Raw genomic sequence first — 20,378 nt, 5'->3', positions numbered from 1 at the left:
TTTCTACATTTCTTCATTTGTGTTCACACAATGCTTTGCATTTGCATGAATGAGGTTTTATTTCTAATACAATTTTCTTTTCAAATATGAATATCCTACTGCATGGATAAAGAATGTATCATTTCATTCCATATACTAATAGGCATAAGATTTGGGAACCCTTGTTTTATCCTAGCTGGTGCAGCTGTTGGGTACTCATATAACCCCTTAATCCTTTGTAAAAACTTAATGGGACAGCTGCCTTGATAATATGCAGTTTCAATGACTACCTCTGTTGAGGAAAATAATGCGCTATTGTAGTAAGTATCACAGATTAATGATATTTCTCTGCAAGGAAACGTGTAATGGACAGGAGTTCCCAAACTGGAACTCATGCTATATGCCAGAAAAAAATTACCTTCAATATGTACCGTGAGATGGAAGTGCGTTGTTTGAATCTAGCAACTCTTGGCATCATTGTTATATTAATGGTTTAATTAGACTGTTTTCAGTGTCGTGGAACAGTTCTTTAAAGGATTTTTAACAAGGATTCTATTGTTAAAGAAAAAAGGCTCTTTCATTTCAACCATTAAAATTATAAGGGGGAAAATGAAAAAGTACTACTGGCAGCATATATTTTAGTTCAGCTGTGACTTCTCCAGCCTAATCACTAAGAAGTTCCTGTATAATATACATTTTATATATACAAGGCAATTCTTGTTTATATGGCAGTTTGATCTGGATTCTTGTAAAATTAAACGTAGGTTGACAAATTAAATTTAACACCACCAGCCTCTAGGACACTGTAAATGTAAAGGAGACTAAAACAAATATGAGAAATATTATTGTAACAGGGTAGTGAAAAGTCAGATCCAACAAAACATAAAAATCTTGCTTACGAATATAATTTAGTGCAAAGAGTATCAACCAATGGTTGATATTTCTTTATTTATACTTACATCATCTTTCATATGCCACTAAAATGGATGTCTTTGTTTCCTCACAGATTTTTTTTTGGTACCAGTTTACCAGAGACATCTATTTAACTTTTGAGTTAAGCAATTCAGTGATTTCTGCGCTATCATAGTTTAAGATCTCTTTCAAGAATTCATGAAATAAGCATCTTACATTGTTGGTGGTTAATTACATTGGAACATTCAGTCTCTTTAAACTTATCCTCAAAATGGATTTTATTTTTTATTTTATTCTTCTTATTTTTTTTTAGCCTTCTCTTGTTCTCGAAGGATTTTGTTTTCAATGAAAAGGCTCATAGGTAATGTGAAACTTATGTCCCAGTAGAATTTAACAGGGAAGACTTCTCAGCCTCATGTATGTTTATTCAGAAGTACACATAAAAAGACCCTAAAAATGTAAATGAGAAACTCATGTTTAGAGTACGACTTGAAAATAAGTAAAAAATGTATATTATACAAATATAACTAATGTAGCATAAGTATCCTGACTTGCAAACTGCTGAATTTGACAAGAAAAAAAAAGAGGTGACGGCTGGGGCCAGTGACACATGCCTGTAATCCCAGCACTTTGGGAGGCCAAGGTGGGGGATCACCTGAGGTCAGGAGTTCACGACCCACCTGACCAACATGGTGAAACCCCGTCTCTACTAAAAGTACAAAAATTAGCCAGGTGTGGTGGTGTGTGCCTATAATCCTAGCTATTTGGGAGGCTGAGGCAAGACAATCGCTTGAACCTGGGAGATGGAGGTTGCAGTGAGCTGAGATCGTGCCACTGCACTCCAGTCTGGGCAACAAGTGTCTCAAGAAAAAAAAGGAAAAGAAAAAAGAGGTGACAATAAAGAGGGACATGAGTTGGCTGCTCAGGTAGAGTCTCACAGGGTCACAAGTGAGGTGGACTTTTGACAATTTGCCTGACCTGCCCTCCTATTTCAGGAAATACAAATAAAGAAAGCCCAAGCCCAAAGGGTTAGATGTTTCCTTCCCTGGAAGCTCAGGCCACTAGGTGCATCTGTCTAGGATTTGAGTCTTCACTGAACAATGCAAATTTCCAGTGAACCTTTAGAGATGAAGGTTGGTGCCACTGATGGAGGGTAGAGTCGTATGTGGCTGGTGAAATCATAGCTAGTGTTCGTGGTGATAATGCCAATGGCAGCCTCTTAAACTGACTTCACAGGCCATCTTGGGTCTATTTTGTTTCCTGTGTTTTTTCACATACACCAGGCCTCATTCACCAGTGTTCTTAGCTCTCTTGTAAACTATTTGACCTCCTTTCAATAAATATGTTTTCTGCTTACAGCCTGAGTTAGTCTGATTGTGGAACCAAGAACCCTGAGCACCATATCAAAAGAGCTGGGTTGATCCCAGCTCTGTAGGACCAGAAGCCCCAGTGTACCAGCTGCCCACAGGAAATCAGGCTCCAGGGACTGCCACACCTCACAAGAAAGTAAAGTTAGGGTCATTAGTGATATTTGTTTAAACTCTTTCTCACTTCAAATAAGATTTGAGATTACTTGTACAAAAGACATAACCCAACAGGATAAAAGAATTAGAAAATGGGAGGAAGTAAAAATAAAGGTATTGAGGCATGAGTCAGATTGTTAAACACTGCTTTATAATGAGAAGTGGAACTTGTAGACAAACACACAGCTCAGTGTATCCTCATGTTCCTTTCCCTGCGGGAGAGGCTTCTTGGGAAACATAGTCAGAGCTACTGGGGATGGGGGTGAGAAGAACAGTGAATATGAGTCAAGGAAGCTGGGCCAACTTCATGGCTGAGCCAACAAATCCCAGTCTCTGGGCTCTTCTGTCCTGGTATTGCTGCAGTTGATGAGTTTCTGCTTTTGGCTCTGTAGTGTCCTTTAAGTCCCTTTTTTTACATGAAAGTCGCTTCTTTTACAAATATTTTTGTAAATATATTTATAAACATATTTACAAATGTAGATACATTTGGAAGAAATAATACCTTAAGGCATTTACTTTAGCAAGGTGTTTCCCAAATTTCAGTCATTCTTGTGCTATCTTCACAATTTTGCTATAGTTACCTACTCTCTATTCTATTATGTAATTTGAATACCTACTACATGTAATACTTTTCTTCTAAATAATATACATAGCTATGGAAGCTTGCTATGCTACACATTTTTAATACTCATAAGAATAAATCCATAGCATTAAAATGATTATATATCATCTTGAATTCTGCTGAAAGTTTTATCAAGTGAAGTAGAATTTCATCCTTGTTTAAAATATTTTGCACAGAAGTTAAAATTTTGGTCTTAACTACCAGAAAAGGTCTATATTCTGCTTTAAGTCTTGATTTATAGTTTGGCTGGGTATAGAATTCTAGGTGGAAATGTTCCCTAACTTTGAAGGCGTTTCCCCAGTATCTTCTAGCATCATATGGTGGTGATGAGAAGTGAGAACCAGTTAATTTGCATTTCTTGTAGGTTACTTTTTTCTCCTCTCTGAAATATATGTCCTTTTAGTCTTTAAAATTCTAAAATACCAAAAGTTGCTTATATATTTGTTTTCCTTTTAAAATTAAAAGAAAATTTTAGAGACAGGATCTCACTCTGTCACCCAGGCTGGAGTGCAGTAGCAAGATCATAGTTCACTGTAACCTTGAACTTCTGGAAGAACTCAAGTTGTCTTCCCTCCTCAGTCTCCCAAGTACTTAGGACTACACATGTGTGCCAACACACCTGGCTAATTTTTAAAAATTTTTTGTAGGGGAGGGTCTTGCTATGTTGCCCAGGTTGGTCTTAAACCCTTGGCCTCAAGCGATCCTCTGGACTTGGCCTCTCAAAGTATTGGGATTACAGGTGTGTAACAAGCTGGCCTATTTCACTTTTTAATTCATTGTGCTGGACATGAACCCTGTTCATATAAGATTTGTATCTTTTGAGCACTAAGATTCTACTTTTTGATAATTTCTTCCCTTCAGTTTTCTGTGCTATTTCTGAAACACCTTTCAGTTAGATATTGGACTTCCAGGATTAGGTCTCAGCATTTGGAACCTACATGAGTTGGTCAGGGAAATAAAAGACTTTCTGTGTTCTCTCAGTAGGAAGCATCTTAACACAAGGAATATGCATTGGAAGGGCTGGAAGAGTGAAAGTTTCTTGAATTGTCACTGACTCGCTCAGTCCACAACCCCAAAGTACTTGATTCTAGATGCTCAAATGTTAAGCTGCTTCAAACTTCACATCCAGCTTTTACCCATATATCTGTCTGCAACTGCCTTTAGAGAATAATAGTCTTTTCTTTTCTGTTTAATACCTTTCCAGTCACTGATACTGGCTTCAGGCTATAATCTGAAACCACGTGGGGCAAGCACTCTGAAAAATGTTGTTCCTGCTTCTTCATGCTCTTAGCAGAGGTTTGGAGGTGCCCGGGTGACAGAGACAATTCAGCACAGAGCTACACTGGCTGTGTGCATACCCCAAGTACTAGCCATGTGGCCTGGGGCAAATTTCTTTTCTTTTCTTTTCTTTTCTTTTCTTTCCCTTTCTTTTCTTTTCTTGTTTCTGTTTTGTTTTGTTTTGTTTTTGTTTTCAAGGTCTTGCTCTGTTGCCCAGGCTGGAGGGCAGTGTCAACAACTCACTGCAGCTTCAAACTCAAACTCTTGGGCTCAAGCAATTCTCCTGCCTCAGCCTCCTGAGTAGCTGGGACTACTGGTGTGTGTCACCATGCCCAGCTAATTTTTAAAAAAAAAAATTTTGTAGAGATGGCATGTTGCCAGTTTTCCCAGGCTGGTCTCAAACTTCTGGCCTCAAGTAATCCTCCCACCTTGGCCTCCCAAAGTGCTGGAATTACAGGTAGAAGCCACCACACCTGGCCTTTTTAATTTCTTAATGCTTCAACCTCTCCAACCATTAGGAGAGAATAATATTAGCTACCCCATACGATTGCTGTAAGATTGATTGAGATAACACAGGCCGTGAATGTAAATCAGTGCCTGGCAAATATTCTAGTGCTTTTGGTATACGTTGGTGATCTTAATTTTAACTGTTATTATTTAATATCTGTTTTTCAACATTTCCACCTATGTCATTTTGCTCTACATTTCAAAAAGCTTCAACATAATTTTCCAGTCTATTAATTTTTATGACTAATAATTGTTATCACTAAAAGAACTTTCTTATTTAGATTTTTAAATAGTATCTTCATTGCTTTACAGATGCAATTATTTTGGCTCTGTGTTTTGTTTCTCTGCCACATTTGTTTTCTGTCTTCTAGCAATTTATTGATAGCCCCCTCTTTCTTCTCTGTTATGAGCTTATTCTTTTGGTTTTAAATTTGTTTTAATAAGGTCTTGGGAGGATCAAAAGCCATGGAGCTAGTTTGCCATTTTGCACAGAAACTGACAGTGCTATTTTCATCTTAATTTTCCTCACTTAGCAGGATTAAATACACAGGCTGTCACTAACAATAGTTCACAGTTATTCTGCCCTTACTGTGTGTCAGATGGTACACTAAGGGCTTTCCATTCGTCTTCTCATCTAATTCACTTTGATGTTAAGATGTAGGAAGTTGTGTTATCCTCCTTTCTTTAAGATGAGAGTAGTGAGGTTTACAGAGGTCAAATGACTTGCCCAAGTTCACACAGCTAGTAATGAACAGAGCTAAAATTTAAACACAAATCTATTGGCCACTCAACTACCAATGGTAGCTCTGAGCTACTATCACAACATGGATCTCATCATTTTAAATGGCTGCACAGTATCCGTGTATGCTTGTGTTTATATCTAAGCCCTCTCTGATGAACACTTAAGATGTTTTCAAAATTTGCTGTTATAAAACTTACATAAATATTTAAGTACTGTCTGAAACTTTTTATGCACTGCACCATTATTTTCTAAAAATAAGTCCTGGAAGTGAATTGAGAAATCCAGAGTTACCTTTGTTAAAACACTGTAAAATATGTTTTGACAAACGGTCCTTAAAAAAGAGGTTGTAGTGATTGACACTTCACCAGCAGCAATGTGTGGAAGGGTCTGCTCCCCACATGCTCATTCACATCTAATGTTACTCAGTTATTGCCAATCTCATGACAATGAAATGCTACCTTACTGTTTCAATTTGCCTTTATTTCATTGTTACCGTGGCTGAACATCTCTTCATATCATTATAGATAATGAACCTTTCTTCTTATGTGAGTTGTCAGTTCATTTTCTGTCCAACTTTTTACTGGGCTATTGCCTCTAGCTGGTAAGGATTTATAAGTACTCTTTAGGATGAGTAACCTTTTGTCTGTTTTTTTTATGTTGCAAATGTACTTTTTCTATTCATTACTTCTATTTTTACCTTTGTTTAAGCGTTTGCAAAAATAAGTTTTAAATATTTAAGTAGCCAAATCTATCCTAATTAACTTTGATAGATATTATTTCAATGGATGATAAAATGAAACCAATATGAAAATTGGTTCCTTAAGAGTGTGATTTATGATCTGAGTTTCTAAAACAATCAGAAAATTCAACAATCTTGTTAGCTCTACTTCAGGAAACAGGCAAATTGTTTAAGATGATGCAAGTTTTCACTTATATGCTAAATGCTTACCTAAGTCAACTTAAGAAGGACTTCCAGCCAGGCTAGTTTGAGAGCTACTAAGCTTACCCTTCTGACTTATATTTTGCTTACAATGCGTAGTATTGGAGAGTTGGATTTGGATGCTAATATAGGCTATTGCAATGGGGACTGGGTTGGCTATGTTTATTCTTTAACCTTGAGTTTCCTACCTGGTGCCAGTTGCTGACATTAGAAGACCTCACTGCTACTTCTCTAGATTTTTACTTTATTCACTATTCCTGTTTAAAGTTGCTCCCAGGAAAAACAAAGTTCAATTCATAACTGAGTAGAAATCAGATTTATAACAAGCTTGTCCACCAGGTAGAAGTCCCTAGGGTATGGGAGAGCATGTGAGCCCTGGACTGCACAGAATGTTTCTAAATTAAGTCTCTAGTCCAAAGGATGTGAATTAGGCAGAGACTGTGATTCAGGGCAAAGTTCGAATTCTTCTTTTTCCTACCTTTTAGTTAGAAAGATCTCTCCAGACTCTCCTCTTATCTTCTTTCTCCAGGGATTGAAACTTTCTTAGCCATGGCTACCACAAGTGTCTGTACTCTTGTAATTTCACCTCCTTAGGATATTCAGACAAATTCCTAAAAGGAAGTAGCTTTTTCTTCATAGCCTGGATTTTTAGAAAGGAAGAATGTGGATCCAAATTTTCTTTTCTTTAAAATACCACTTGGACCCCAACTCCTTTGGTAATTGGGGAGCACCCATCTGAAACTTTTCTGCTTTGTGTTCAGTTATTACCACATACGATACTGTGTTGGCTCCTTTATTGATTGATTTTCTCTATAAGAAGTTGGTCTTTCTTTGGGCAGAACTGTCAACTACTCATCTCTGAATCTATATCCCTTAGCAAGGTGTCAAACATGTTAGGCACTCTGTAAATGTCTTCTTATTGGATATATGTTAGAACAATGGAAAATATTTGATTCTAACATGCCATTATGACTTTGGCCTGGGGGAAGTGGGAGTAAATAGCTTTTGATATAAATGCATGTGATGAATAGTAGTGTCCCAGTTAGAGTTTTATCAGATACTGGTAAAAAGAGGAAACATGGTGACCCTCAACCAATCCCTTTAGGAGAACAGCCAAATATTAGGCCAAACCAGACATATGTAGAGTATGTGTCTGCAGAATAGGAGAATAAATACGTTTGGCGAGTAGGCTCAGCGCACAGTCTAACCAAATGATGTGCAGGCTACTGTATCCAGTGACGAGTTTACCTGAATTTTATTGGTTAATCTTACTCATAACACCATCTAAAATAAGATGTATTGGTAATGGGATACAAAATTCAGCATGCTAAGAGTTACTTGAAGACATCTGAAGTTCAGTATAATTAACCAGCCCTGAGACTCGTTTAGACATCACAAAAGAATTTTTTACATGTTAAAGGATCTTGTAGTGTGTCTTTTCTAAAATGATAAAATGTGTTGTAGAAATTTTAGAGAAAAGAGTATGCCATCAATAGAAGTCTTTAAGACTAGTTAGTGTTTTGAACAGATATTTGCTTCTGCTAATTAATTCCAGAAATTAAACAACTATTTAGGTTTTGTGTAACCAACACCCAGAAACAGTCCAGACAAAGGATTTTTCTTGTTGCAAAATTGATTTAATGCCCTTCTCATATTAAAATTCTTTCCATGTAACACACATACACACAGACATGCACACACACGCACACACACAAACTTATAAATTATTTTAGTTCCATCTCAGTCACAGAAAGACACTTGGTGGCCACAAATGCCTGAAGATTTATGGCATGAAAGTCTCCTCTGTTCAAAATGCTGCCTCCCTCCCTTTTGGCCTACTGGTCAGTGAAGCATGGGACTATCAGAGACAGTTCTGCATCTTCCTCTACTGGATAAGCCCCTCTTCCCTTTTTCACTGTGAGGCAGGTGCTCGGGCACAGATGGGAGACCCATGGACTCTTGACTATCAATGAGTGAGGGCTTTGGGTAGGTGTATGAGATTAGTTTTTGAAAGTAGGAGAAAAGAGTTCTATTTTACGTCATGCTCTGAAACTCTTTTTCTCCTGTGAGAAAGTTGGCAGTACTAGAGAATCCAGTCCAATAATAGGAATATAGTTCAATTCAAGAAGCAATGGTGCTCACTGACTGGAGAACAACTTGTAAAGGTGCCAGCTGGTACTTGGTCGTTAGCATTAGGACTGTGTGAGATTGTCTCCATGTTTCAGCACCTTGTCTAATTCTTTTTTTTTTTTTTTTTTTTTTTTTGAGATGGAGTCTGGCGTGCAACCAGGCTGGAGTGCTGTGGCTGGATCTCAGCTCACTGCAAGCTCCGCCTCCGGGTTTCACGCCATTCTCCCTGCCTCAGCCTCCGGGTAGCCTGGACTACAGCGCCCGCCACCTCGCCTCGGCTAAGTTTTTTGTAGTTTTTAGTGGAGACGTTCAGCCGTGTTAGCCAGGATGGTGCTCCATCTCCTTGACCTCGTGATTCGGCCCCGTCTCGGCCTCAATCCAAAGTGCTGGGATTACGAGAAGGCTTGGAGCCGCCGCGCCCGCCCTAATTCTTTTTTTTTTCATCATTGTTTGTTGATATTTCTTTGCTTTTAGGCTTTTTCCCCCTCTCCTCTCCCACGTGTTTTTTTTTTTTTTTTTTTTTTTTTTTTTTTCACCTTGATGGGCATGAATTGAGGCATTGAGGTCTGTATTTGAGTTAAGTTTGACATTGACAATGGTTGTTGGAATCATGGGCTGTTCCGATTCTCTGACTTTGTTAAGAAATGTTATATTGTTGAATCATAAGCCTGTCCTCTTCCTATCCTACCTTAAGTGAATGTATATGGGGTAGGGGGCAAGCCAAGGGTGACTTTTGGTGATTGTTAGTTTTGTGGCTTCTAAAAAGTGAGTGTAGTTAATACAGCTGTGACAGTCAACTAAGCATTATATATTGTGTTACGTGTTATCTATCCCTCTTCCCAAGACACTACCTAAGAAGAAGTTAGTTAGATATTAGGAATAAAGTAGAAACAGAGAAGTGGGTATGTTCAGAAAGATTTTTGTTGAGTATAACAGAAAGTCACTTGAAGACTCTGCCAAGAAATCAGTGTGTTCTTACTGAATTTATGGCATTGTCTGCCCCCTTCATGTACCTTGAAAATTACCAGATTTCCCCTGGTGATGATAATTAGTTCTCTCTCTCTCTCTCTCTCTCTCTCTCTCTCTCTCTCTCTCATATTTAACAAGGACAATAACAGGCAGCAAAGTGATGCAGCCTTTAAATGCTGCTGAGACATAAGACCATTGATGCCCAATTTCTTTCAGCATTTTTCTTATTGGATCAGAGGTTCTTTGCCATCACTTGTGACTGTGGTTCTTCAGGGTCTTAGCACTCCCTAGGCATGGATCTGGGTGATAAGATAAACCAGTGTGGGCTGTGATGATATCACACTTTATTTACTGAAATGTCTAGCTATGCCTTGCTGTTTGGTGCAATTAGTAGGTTCCTTTGAGTTGTACTGCCTGGGCTGCTTTCTCTCATACAGTATCATAGTGAGCAAGCATTATTCTTTCCTTTTCATGTGGAGAAGGAGAGCAAAAAGAAGTAAAATAACCTCAGGTAAAAAAAAAATTTAAATGCTTGAAATAGAATTTCATAATTCTGCTAGTCACCTTGAGGACCATTCATTTCTGCAGATTGTAATAGGGAAACCAGACTTCCTCTTAAAAAAACCTGCCTTTTTGGTTCAGGGCCTGGAGGATGCAGTCTCCCTTCTTTGATATGACCTCTCTTCATTACAAATAGCCTTTCATGAAGCTTACAAGAAGGGACACGAGCACAGGCACCCAGTTAGCAACAACCTGGGAGAGTAACCCTGGGCATGGCGCCCGGGGTGGCTCCGGGAGAGGTAGGCAGACAGGGGTGATCTCAGGGTCCAGAGCAGACTCAAAGCTTTTCTGCAGCCTGTGACCATTGTGGTTTTATTTATTTATTTTATTTTATAACTTCAGAAGAGGTGTTGATCTGTCCCTCACTCTCTGCCTTTTGTTTATAATGTCATCTTCTCCTCCTCCTCCAAACACACACAGTTCCATCTGACTCACTGCCATGTTTCTGTAACCTTGGGCAAGTCACGTCACCTTTAAGGGCTTCCGTTTATTTATAAAGAGAGAATGATAGTCATGACTGCCTGCTTGCTGGAGCTTGCATAAGTGACACACAGGCATGGCAAAGCTGAATGCTGGACATGAGAACTCAGATGTGGTTCTTGCACTCTCCCAGCCAAATGGGTTTCTTCTCTAGTAAAGATCAATGCCCAGCCTCACCAATTTATAACATCTTCAAGGCAGCATAGCTGGGATCTCTTGAGCAGTTTTTTCGTTCCCTTTATTTACCCAAGAGATAGGAATGATCTCCCTAGAGAAATTAAAATTATTTCTTTTTTCCTTAAAGAACTTTCTGAAGTAAACTTTTCTAGTTTTGCACAGAACACAGAGTATCAAAACTAGAGAAGACATTAGAGATGTTATACTTCCAATCCTCTGCCTCCATTTTGAAAATGAGAAAATTGAGGCCAAGAGAGCTGAAGTGACTTGCCCAGAGTTGCCCTGTTGGTGTGTGTAGTAGCAGAATCAAACATAACTGAGGTCTGCCTATGTGCTGTACCATTGAGTTGGGGATTGGCAGAAGAGAAAGTAGACCCCCGATGCCCTATTCCCTCTACACCAATGGTTAACACTTCCGATTCTTCTCTTTAGTCTCCCCTAGCAATTCCAGTTTTCTTTTGATAAATCAATTTCTTGATTAAATTCCTAGTTTATTACTAATTTAGTATCACCAACAAATATTTACTGAGAACCTGTTATCTTCTTGGTACTGTATAATGACTAAAAGTACACATACACATACAGATATACACACACAGGCAGACACACACATACATGCACACTCACATACACACAAATACAGAGGACTCTAAAGAAGCTGTGGTTGGCCTACTGGATAAATTTAAAACCTTCTCATCTCCGATAAGTGGCAAGATTATTTAATCCTATGTCAAAGACAGTGTCTAACACACTTCTGGGAAACAGTAGATGATTGTTGCTGAACTGAGTAGATAACCCATCAATAAATGTTTGTGGTTATCCATAATTAGAATGCAGATGAGTAAAGATGTGAAACTGAGCCACCATCAAGATGTCTAAAAATTGGCATAAAGCCACAGAGAAAGATAACAGTGATGTCAGGCCTAGGATGCCTCTGTTGGACTATTTTAGTTTAATTTATTGGACTATAATTTATCAACACAACTATATTCTATAACAATACTATTCTTATGGAAAATGGAGAATTTTCATTTTGCAAAGAAAAGCAAAATGAGATGAATTTGAGTAGAGAACAGTCACATTCTGGGAAGTCTAGGCATTAGCTCTTCCCATGATCAGGATTCCTTTCTAGGAAGCAGAGCTAAATTTTGTGGGATACATGTATTTGAAATTGAAAGTACATCTCCTTGGAATGTGTAGGGGTATTGGCTTTCCTTGGGTCATAGAGAGAAGCCTGCAACCTGCCAATTTACTGCAACATCTTCTGGCCGACCTCTCCCGGGTTTTCTCTTCTCTTGAAGCCTGTTCACGTACTAACCACAAGTTTTCAGCTGTTTACCTTGTGAAACCTAATGAGATCACCACAAAGTAGGCCCCATGGACGAAAGCCATCATTCCACAGAAGTACACATGAGCTCTAGCCAAATGCACTATATAAGGCTTATCTTGAGAAATGAATCCTTGAAAACATCAGCCCAGTGATGACAAAAAAGAATTCTGCCTAGTTAGAGTTCTCTGCAGGAAGTATTTTGATATTATTTTGGCTTTTGGAAAAAAAAAAAAAAAAAGAAAGACTTTGTGGGGGTTACCTCAGTGCACAGTGAAATTGCACATTCAGACTGTTTGAATCCTGTCCTCCAAATACAGAGGTCTTATGTGAAAACAATCTCATTTTCATTTTACTTTCTGGGAAACCCTCCAAGGCATGGTGAATTGCCAGCATTTTGTGACCTTCAGTTCCTTTACTGCTCTCATGGGAGACTTGACCTTGGAACTGTAGAGAGGAGGGGAACAACTTTTGGGTGGGTCAGGGGCAGAAGTTTCATTCATTCTGCTTGATCATTGCCCAAAACTATGGGTTCTCCTGCACCAAGATCCTTAGAACCTCAGAGGTCACAGAAATGGGTACCAAAAAGTATGATGAGGATGCACATTAACACCAGAGCAACGATGTGGACAACACGACTGTCGCATGGGATGGAGACTCAGGCAGCCAGCCAGGGGCAATTCCCAGTGAAGCATTAGGGATAAGAAAACACTTGATCTCCAGATGCATAACTGATGCAGGGTTCCCTGACCCTTCAGAACATCTTAGGACTGAAATGGAATTCCTAGGGCATAAGGTTTCCTCCTGTAACTCTAGCTGGTTTCTGTAGGGTTGAAACTACAATAACGGATTCTCAATTTGTAGAAGGACTTCCTTAGGTTCCATACCACTTGGCAACTGTTTGACTCATGAGACATCCATCTAACTACAGGGCTAGAGAGGGCTTATGCATCTCAAGACACCATGCGGTCTCTAGCCCCTACTCATGTATACCATTCTCTAGGCACACAACTAATTAGAAGACAGCAGTGGCTTATCCTTCTAGCAAGAACCCCTTTGATACCTTATTTTGCTCATGGGCACATGGGCTTGAAAGATTTTTTGACTTTAAGGCAGATTTTATTAAGTAACAATTATTGTCTTTATTTTCATTACTCTATGAAAATCTAATTAGAATAACAGCATTACCACACTGAGCTGTTAGAATTCTAGCCCAAAGCAAAGCCATCAATATTTGAATGGTCTCTGCCTGAGAATAGGCTGTGTAGTCACTTGGCATTTTTAATTTCTGAAAATTTAAATAAAAAGCTTGTAGGCCCCATTCCTACCATTTGTAGGACTTAGGAATCCAGGGAACTGCATGAATATTTAATTTAAAAAAGAAAAAAAACATTTGGAGTCCCAAGACCTAAGGGACTTAGCTGAGTGAGACTGAGAAGGGCATTCACCTGTATTGAGTCTCAGGTTCCTTATCTGAAAGGATATCATCTGAAAACAGTACTCATCTTACAGGGCTGTAGTGAAGATTAAATACAACTATTGACATACTGGACAGTTTTGAAAAATGTAGCTGATTTCAAAGACTGAAATTTCACTGCAGAAATAAAATTTAAAAAATGTTGGGTATAATAAATGACAAACTTTTCTTATACATTACATTAAAGTCAATCAATCAAACAAACAAAACAATGTTTATAAACTAGGAGATAAGAACAATTTTCTCTCTCAGCTTCAGAAAGGAATCAAAGGACTGACTCTTGGGCAATTGCTGTTGTGCGTGTGTATGCGTGCATGTGTGTTTTGTGGTTCCTTTTCTAGAGAGAGGAAAATCACTGTCATATTGAGTTTTATGCTTATACTCAAGTACATCAAGAACATCTGGTGTGGGTGGAAAGGGGGGATAAATATGTACTCTAAGGATCCGATCAAATAATTTAGAAAGAACTTTTTTTTACTCTTTTACATGTAGAGTGTGAACAGTGTAGACACTGTTGGGTGAGTATGTTTCCCAGAACAGAATGCTGAAGAACATGGGATTTGGAGTCAGACCTCAACTCAAATTTTACCTCATCTTACTAGCTCTGTGACTTGGGCAAGTTGCATAGGTTTGTTATGAAAATTAAATGAAAAAAGTGTAGATAAGAAGGCAGCAGTTCATAGTTGATACAGGTGAAATGTTGTGATGAGTCTTCGTGTTTTAGCTTCAACTTTCTTTCTCCTAGTGTTTTAGTTAATGAAAATGATGGCATGTAAATACGGTTCATGCGAGGTCAGTTGATTAGTAAAGGGTACTAGTAGACATGGTGATGCAATCCCTATTTGTAATGCCTTTGCTATCACACACTTGAGATACGTGTGAGGCAAGTCATTAGAAACCCTTTGTTCAAAGACATTTAGTCGACCTCATTTCATGATGGCATTTCTTTATCTTGATCTTGTAAATGCTCAGGAATTGTGGCTGCTTTGGAATTTATGACAGACGGCTAATGGAATCTTTAGGACATATCTGAACAAAAGTGAAAATAGGGGTGGGGGGTGGATTAAGGCTTCTGCTGTACATTACTCATTCACTGCTCAAATGACACCAACAAGCCATTTAGACTCCAAGCCGACATGGGTATCTTTGGGTTGCAGATGGTGAGAGCCTTGATAGGAGGGACTGTTGATGGTTTCTCTGGCTTTAAGCGTCTTTGTGCCCAAGTCTCTTAGATTTAGATGAGTGGATATTTGCTGAGATGAGATAGTAAGTAAATTCTTGAGTTCCTTGAGAAAGATTGAGATAGGGTCATTTCTTCTCTGGAAATAGTTCAGATGTTGTACTTTAGTTGGGGCTCATGGATTTGAGTCTACAGTATAAAAAGGGGCAAAGGCCTAGCCTGAGGATTAGCTGGGTTATTTAGAAAATATACAGAACAGAGAAGACTCCAGTGACTGCCACAACTAAAAACACTTCCTTTTGCTCTTGCCTGTTCTATCCTTTTCGGAAGTCCAGTACTGGCCTTTTGGTTACAGTGGCTCAGGCATGGCACATCCAAGAGCCAGTGGAGAACTTCTGACTGTATTAGTCAGCCTTGCTTGCCTCAGTGACCCTCCAATTTATGCTTATTCATATGGTCATCTCCATGACCTTATGGGAAAAGCACCGGGTTGGGAACAAGGCAGAACTGTGTAGAATCCAGGCTCAGACTAATTGCACGACTTTGAACAAATTAATGAACTTCCATATTCTAACTACCTAACATTTAAGAACAATGACAATGCCTATTCTAACCTAGTTAATCTGAAGAGTAGTCTCCCTCTACTTACTATCCAATATTCAGGAAACGGAAAGAAAAAGCTGGATATACTCTTAGGGGCTTCCAGTGTGTTTTAGGTCCTGAGCCAGAAGCTACAAAAAAAGGACAGCTCAGACCTGTGTGTCTGTCCTGAAGGCAGCCTTCGGTAATGTGGGGAAATATGGCCAATGCATAATTAAAAAAAAAATTTTTTTTTGTAGCGACAGAGTCTCACTTTATTGCTCAGACTGATCTTGAACTCCTGGCTTCAAGCAATCCTCTGCCTCACCTTCCAAAGTGCTGGGATTACAGGCATGGGTCACCATGCCCAACCTAGCCAATACATTTGATCACCCCAAGATCCTTTTCCCTCATCAAAACCACCTCCATCACTTGTATTATCTATAAACATCCTCTGGATGCCACCCAGATTCACACTTAACATTTTGCAGTGCTTAATATCTTCACAGAAATGTATCAGTTTTCCATAATTCTCCACAACATTCTTGGGAGGTAGCCACAGACTTACCCAAAATTACACATGGGTTTGTATCTACAATGGCCTCCACCCTTGCACCTAGTTAACTGCCTCAGACACTAAATATTCAGCCACAAACCTTACCTAGGTGAGTCACTTCAGTTCCACAGCTGACAAAAATAATGTCAAACATTACCTTGTCCTAGATGACCCAACTCCTTCCCTAAAGGGAGTTCAGAAAAATAGGGCCTCAGCATTACCAGGCTTCTAACTAATGACTACAGGATCCAGGAACCACTGCACAGGCCTGAAAGTTGTATGTGGTGACAATATAACAACATTTCTGCAATTAGAGGAGTTATATTCAGACTTAAGGAAGAGTGAATCATATTTGATAAAAATAACATATTTCTAGAATGTATAGACTTGAAAGGGAAAATTTCTATGTTTTCTTTGGTGATTACTTTACAACTTTGTTCTTCCTCAAGAATCACTCAATAACTTGTTTCATAGTTATCATCTCCTTCTTCCCTATAGACCTCCAGTGATGAGGGAAGCTCCCTCCACAGCCACAAGCTCTGTACCTAAAGTGGCATTGGTATCAGGTTTGCGTATTAGTTTTGCTCATGTTTGTTTATCATTGAGCTGGGGAGGGGAGGCCTTGGGATATTCACTATTCTGAGAAGGAGAAAAACTTACTTCTGGTGAGAAGAGAATCTGGACTATAGCTTCAGAGAAGCATTTCTTCTATGTTTCCCAAGTCTTTTCTACAGAGGGACTCAGGCCAGCAAAGGCTTTGGTGGTCCTCCACTCATGGTAAGAAGCAGCCTAGTCCCAGTAAATGATTGACCTGGCTGCCGATGTGATAAGCTTAGGTAAATAGGCTTGATTCTGCTCCAGTAATTTCAGAACTTTTAACTCTCTAGGTTCCAAAGCAGAAAAATACATGACTTCCTGAAAGAGTCTATCATATGAGATTGACAGCCCTGTGAATGGACCGTATATTTCTCAGAATATATTATTCTATACCATGTACTACAATATACTTACACTGTCCTCTCTGGTATGTCTTGAAAATGGAAAAAAATTATGCAAGGAAAATTCTGGAACAAAACCATGCTTGTGGAGCTACCACCAATGAAATCATTTTAACAAATCACACATATAATTTGTTATAATGAAAGATTTTTTAAAAACCTTCCAAGTTTCTGAAATAGGTACAGGGGCAACAACAATTTTCAGAAGAGATAGAAGACAGAAGGAAAATACAGCCTGCTTTCCAGAACAGGCTGATGGAAAAATGACTGAATTCAGACACATACCCAGGTCTACCATATCTCCTTCAGCAGACCATCCTCAGAGACACTCTGGTGACAAGGCTGTGTACGGTGCTCATTTTGTGATCATGAGAGAAGGGTCAATGACCCGAGAGATCACCTACCTTGTCTGCTGCTTTTCAATCTGACTCTTCCCTCAGCTTCTTTCCTGACTCAGCAGAGATGACCCACGGCTGTTCCAACCATTGCTGAAGAGAGTGGGACATTGGGAAGACACATTAACACAGGTTTCTCCTTTTCCCCAAGCATGAAGTTGAGGTGTTCCTTTCCACTTCCTTTCCTGCTCTCTCTGGCCTCTGCAGACAGTGGTCACAGGCAGCAACTTGCTTGCAGCCAGGTATGTTGACAGATGTGAAGGAGGGAGTCTGCCCTGGCCTCAGCCACCTGGTCTAGCCAATCATTACACACCAGGACAGATTCCTAGTCCTGTTTAAATTCAACCAGAGCTGCACGGCAAAATCAGATGGCAGGACTGTAGGGGGCAGAAAGCACAGTCTGATAGCCATTGGCTATCCAGAAAAGTGATTCCCTTGTAACTGCATCTGGGAAGTGGACAAGAGGCCCTGAGAATAGTTTATAGAGGAAACGAAATTTTTATTCCTTTAGATTTTAGCTATCTCAGAGGGAAACCTGCAGGTCACTTTATCAAATGTCCCATGTAATAATGGAGTTTCTTCTATTAAATTATTGTATGGTGAGAAGCATCTGGCAGTTTTTCAAATAAATATGGCTACCATTCATTGAGAGAATGTTATATGTTATGCATTTCATGAATATTACCACAAGTCCTCATGGTAATGTTGAGATTTTATTTCTTTTTTATGCATAAGGGAATAAAGGCTCAAAGGGGTAATGGTCCTGCAACTAGTAGGTGCTGAAGCCAAGAAATGAAACCAGATCTGCTCTAAGACCTGCACCAGCATCAATAAACCTTTCCATACGTTCTGTGGTAGGTTGAATTACAGCCCCCCCAAAATGTCCACATCCTAATCTTCAGAATCTATGAGTAGGTTATCTTACACGGTAAAGGGGACTTTGCAGACGTGGTCAAGTTAAGGATCTTCAGATGGGAGATTATCCTGGCTTATCCAGGTGGGCCCAGTGTAATCACAGGGGTCTTTATAAAAGGTCAGAATAAGAGAAAGAGATGTGATGGCCTGTAATCCCAGCACTTTGGGAGGCCGAGGCGGGCAGATCACAAGGTCAGGAGATCGAGACCATCGTGGCCTACATGGTGAAACCCCGTCTCTACTAAAAATACAAAAAATTAGCCAGACGTGGTGACAGGCACCTGTAGTCCCAGCTACTTGGGAGGCTGTGGCAGGAGAATGGTGTGAACCCAAGAGGCGGAGCTTACAGTAAGCGGAGATCGCCCCACTGCACTCCAGCCTGGACAACAGAGGGAGACTCCGTCTTAAAAAAATGAAAGATGTGATGACAGAAGCAGGGTGAGCGATTGCTATGCTGCTGGCTTTGAAGGTGGAGGAAGGGGCCATGAACTAAGGAATGCAGGCCGCTTCTATAAGCTGAAAAGGGAAGGAACTGGATTCTACTCTAGGGCCTCCAGAAGGAGCATGGCCGCACTGACCATTTTAAACTACTGTTGTAAGTACCGAGTTTGTGGTAAATTTTTATAGGGACTATAGAACATGAATACACATTCCCTCAGAAATACTCTTTATGATGGTGAGATCACTGTCTCACTTAGCTTCCTATTCTACAAAGGAATACTCTTTATCAAGCTAAGCTCAACCTTCTTAAAATGGTCATTCATTGGTCCTAGCTCTTCCCTGCACGTAAGGCACTCGGGAAGGCAGCTGGAAATGGTGGCAAACAGCACTGGGAAGGGAATCAGAATCTGGATTCTAGTCCCAGCTTTGCCTTAGCCAGTCAGTTCTCTCTGGCTTTCAGTTTTCTCTCCTATAACATTAATGCCTTGTGCAAATGTTCTTTGATCCCTTCTATCTCTAAAGCCATAATATTCTAAACTCAAGTAATGCAACAATTTAAAAATACTTGAAGATATCCCTGTCACCTTGCTCCAAATGTTTCCTGTTCCAACTACCCCAGTTTTCCATGTGACATGACTTCTGGACCCTTCCCTCTCCAAGCTGCTCTTCTCTACGAAGGCTCCAATTTACCCATTTCCCTCTGAAATGTGGTGCCCAAGTCTTCACATCGTGCCCCTGCCATTTCTTGTCTGCTAGTGTGCCTGGTTCTGCTGGCTCCTCTGACCACACTCTCTTGCTGGGTCTCATCTAACTATTCCTTAGGATCCCTTGAACTTGGCCTAGTCTATTTCTTTTCATGTTTGATCTGACCTTACCTCTCGAAACAGAGCACCTCTAGTGAACAATTCTACAAGAATCTTAAATTTTTTTTTTATAGGAAGGACCAAGACTTGCCAGTGCTAGCCTCAATTAGTCAGCTTTGCTTGCTTAATAACATTTAAATGATAATGCATTCTCATAGGCATTTGAAAGGCGGTGGTTTATCACATTTTAAGATGATAAATTCTTTGAGAATTTGATGCAAGTTATGGGTCCTCTACCAGAAAAAAGTGCACATACATCAAAAATTGTATGTGTCAGTTTGGGGCATTTCAGCCCCCCTGAAGTAGTCCACTGCCCCTCTGATGTGTGGTAAGTTAGTTCTACACTCACAAGTTTTTGGTGGGGGAAGTTTTTGCAAAAGACAGACTAATGTTTTCTTCCAGATCTCCTTACACTTCATGGAGGTCCTAGAAACACCTCCTGGAACTGGATTGTGCAAATGCCCAGTGAGAATCAAGGTAGGAAAGTCTCCAGGCTAAAAGGCAGCTCAGTTCTCAGGTTAAACAAAAAACAGCATTCAGTGGCCTCCTTTTACAAGACCATTGCTTCTTATGGCCTTTCTCTACAGGATAAATCCTATTCTTTAGATGCTTAGCTCCTTAGATTAAAGCCATCTGCCTGCCTAAGGCTTCTCTCAATTGCAAGATGCTACTGGACAGAGGCTGACACTGCTGTGGCCTCCTCCCCACCCATGCTGTCCAAAAACACTGCCCAGCTGTGAAAACACCCTGGTCTGACTAGTGCTTTTGTCTCACTGGCACTTATCCAGGCCATCCCGGGTGAGGTTTGAGGCACATGGGCTTTGGCC

At 39.8% G+C, this 20,378-nt stretch overlaps 1 long non-coding RNA gene across 1 annotated transcript in view; it reads right to left on the bottom strand.

Annotated features, from left to right (window-relative positions):
* LOC108535986 (uncharacterized) overlaps positions 1–17,579 on the bottom strand; it is a 105,638-nt gene extending 88,059 nt beyond the window's left edge. Inside the window, exon 1 of the long non-coding RNA XR_001887387.1 lies at positions 17,342–17,579. This is a non-coding gene — a long non-coding RNA (uncharacterized LOC108535986). The remainder of the gene's footprint in view (positions 1–17,341) is intronic.
* Positions 17,580–20,378: the final 2,799 nt, after the last annotated feature.

Source organism: Rhinopithecus bieti, unplaced genomic scaffold (genome assembly GCF_001698545.2).
Source record: "Rhinopithecus bieti isolate Rb0 unplaced genomic scaffold, ASM169854v2 scaffold_777, whole genome shotgun sequence".
NCBI lineage: Eukaryota > Metazoa > Chordata > Mammalia > Primates > Cercopithecidae > Rhinopithecus > Rhinopithecus bieti.
The sequence above is the reverse complement of the archived record's forward strand: the minus strand, read 5'-3'. Positions and strand labels throughout refer to the sequence as shown.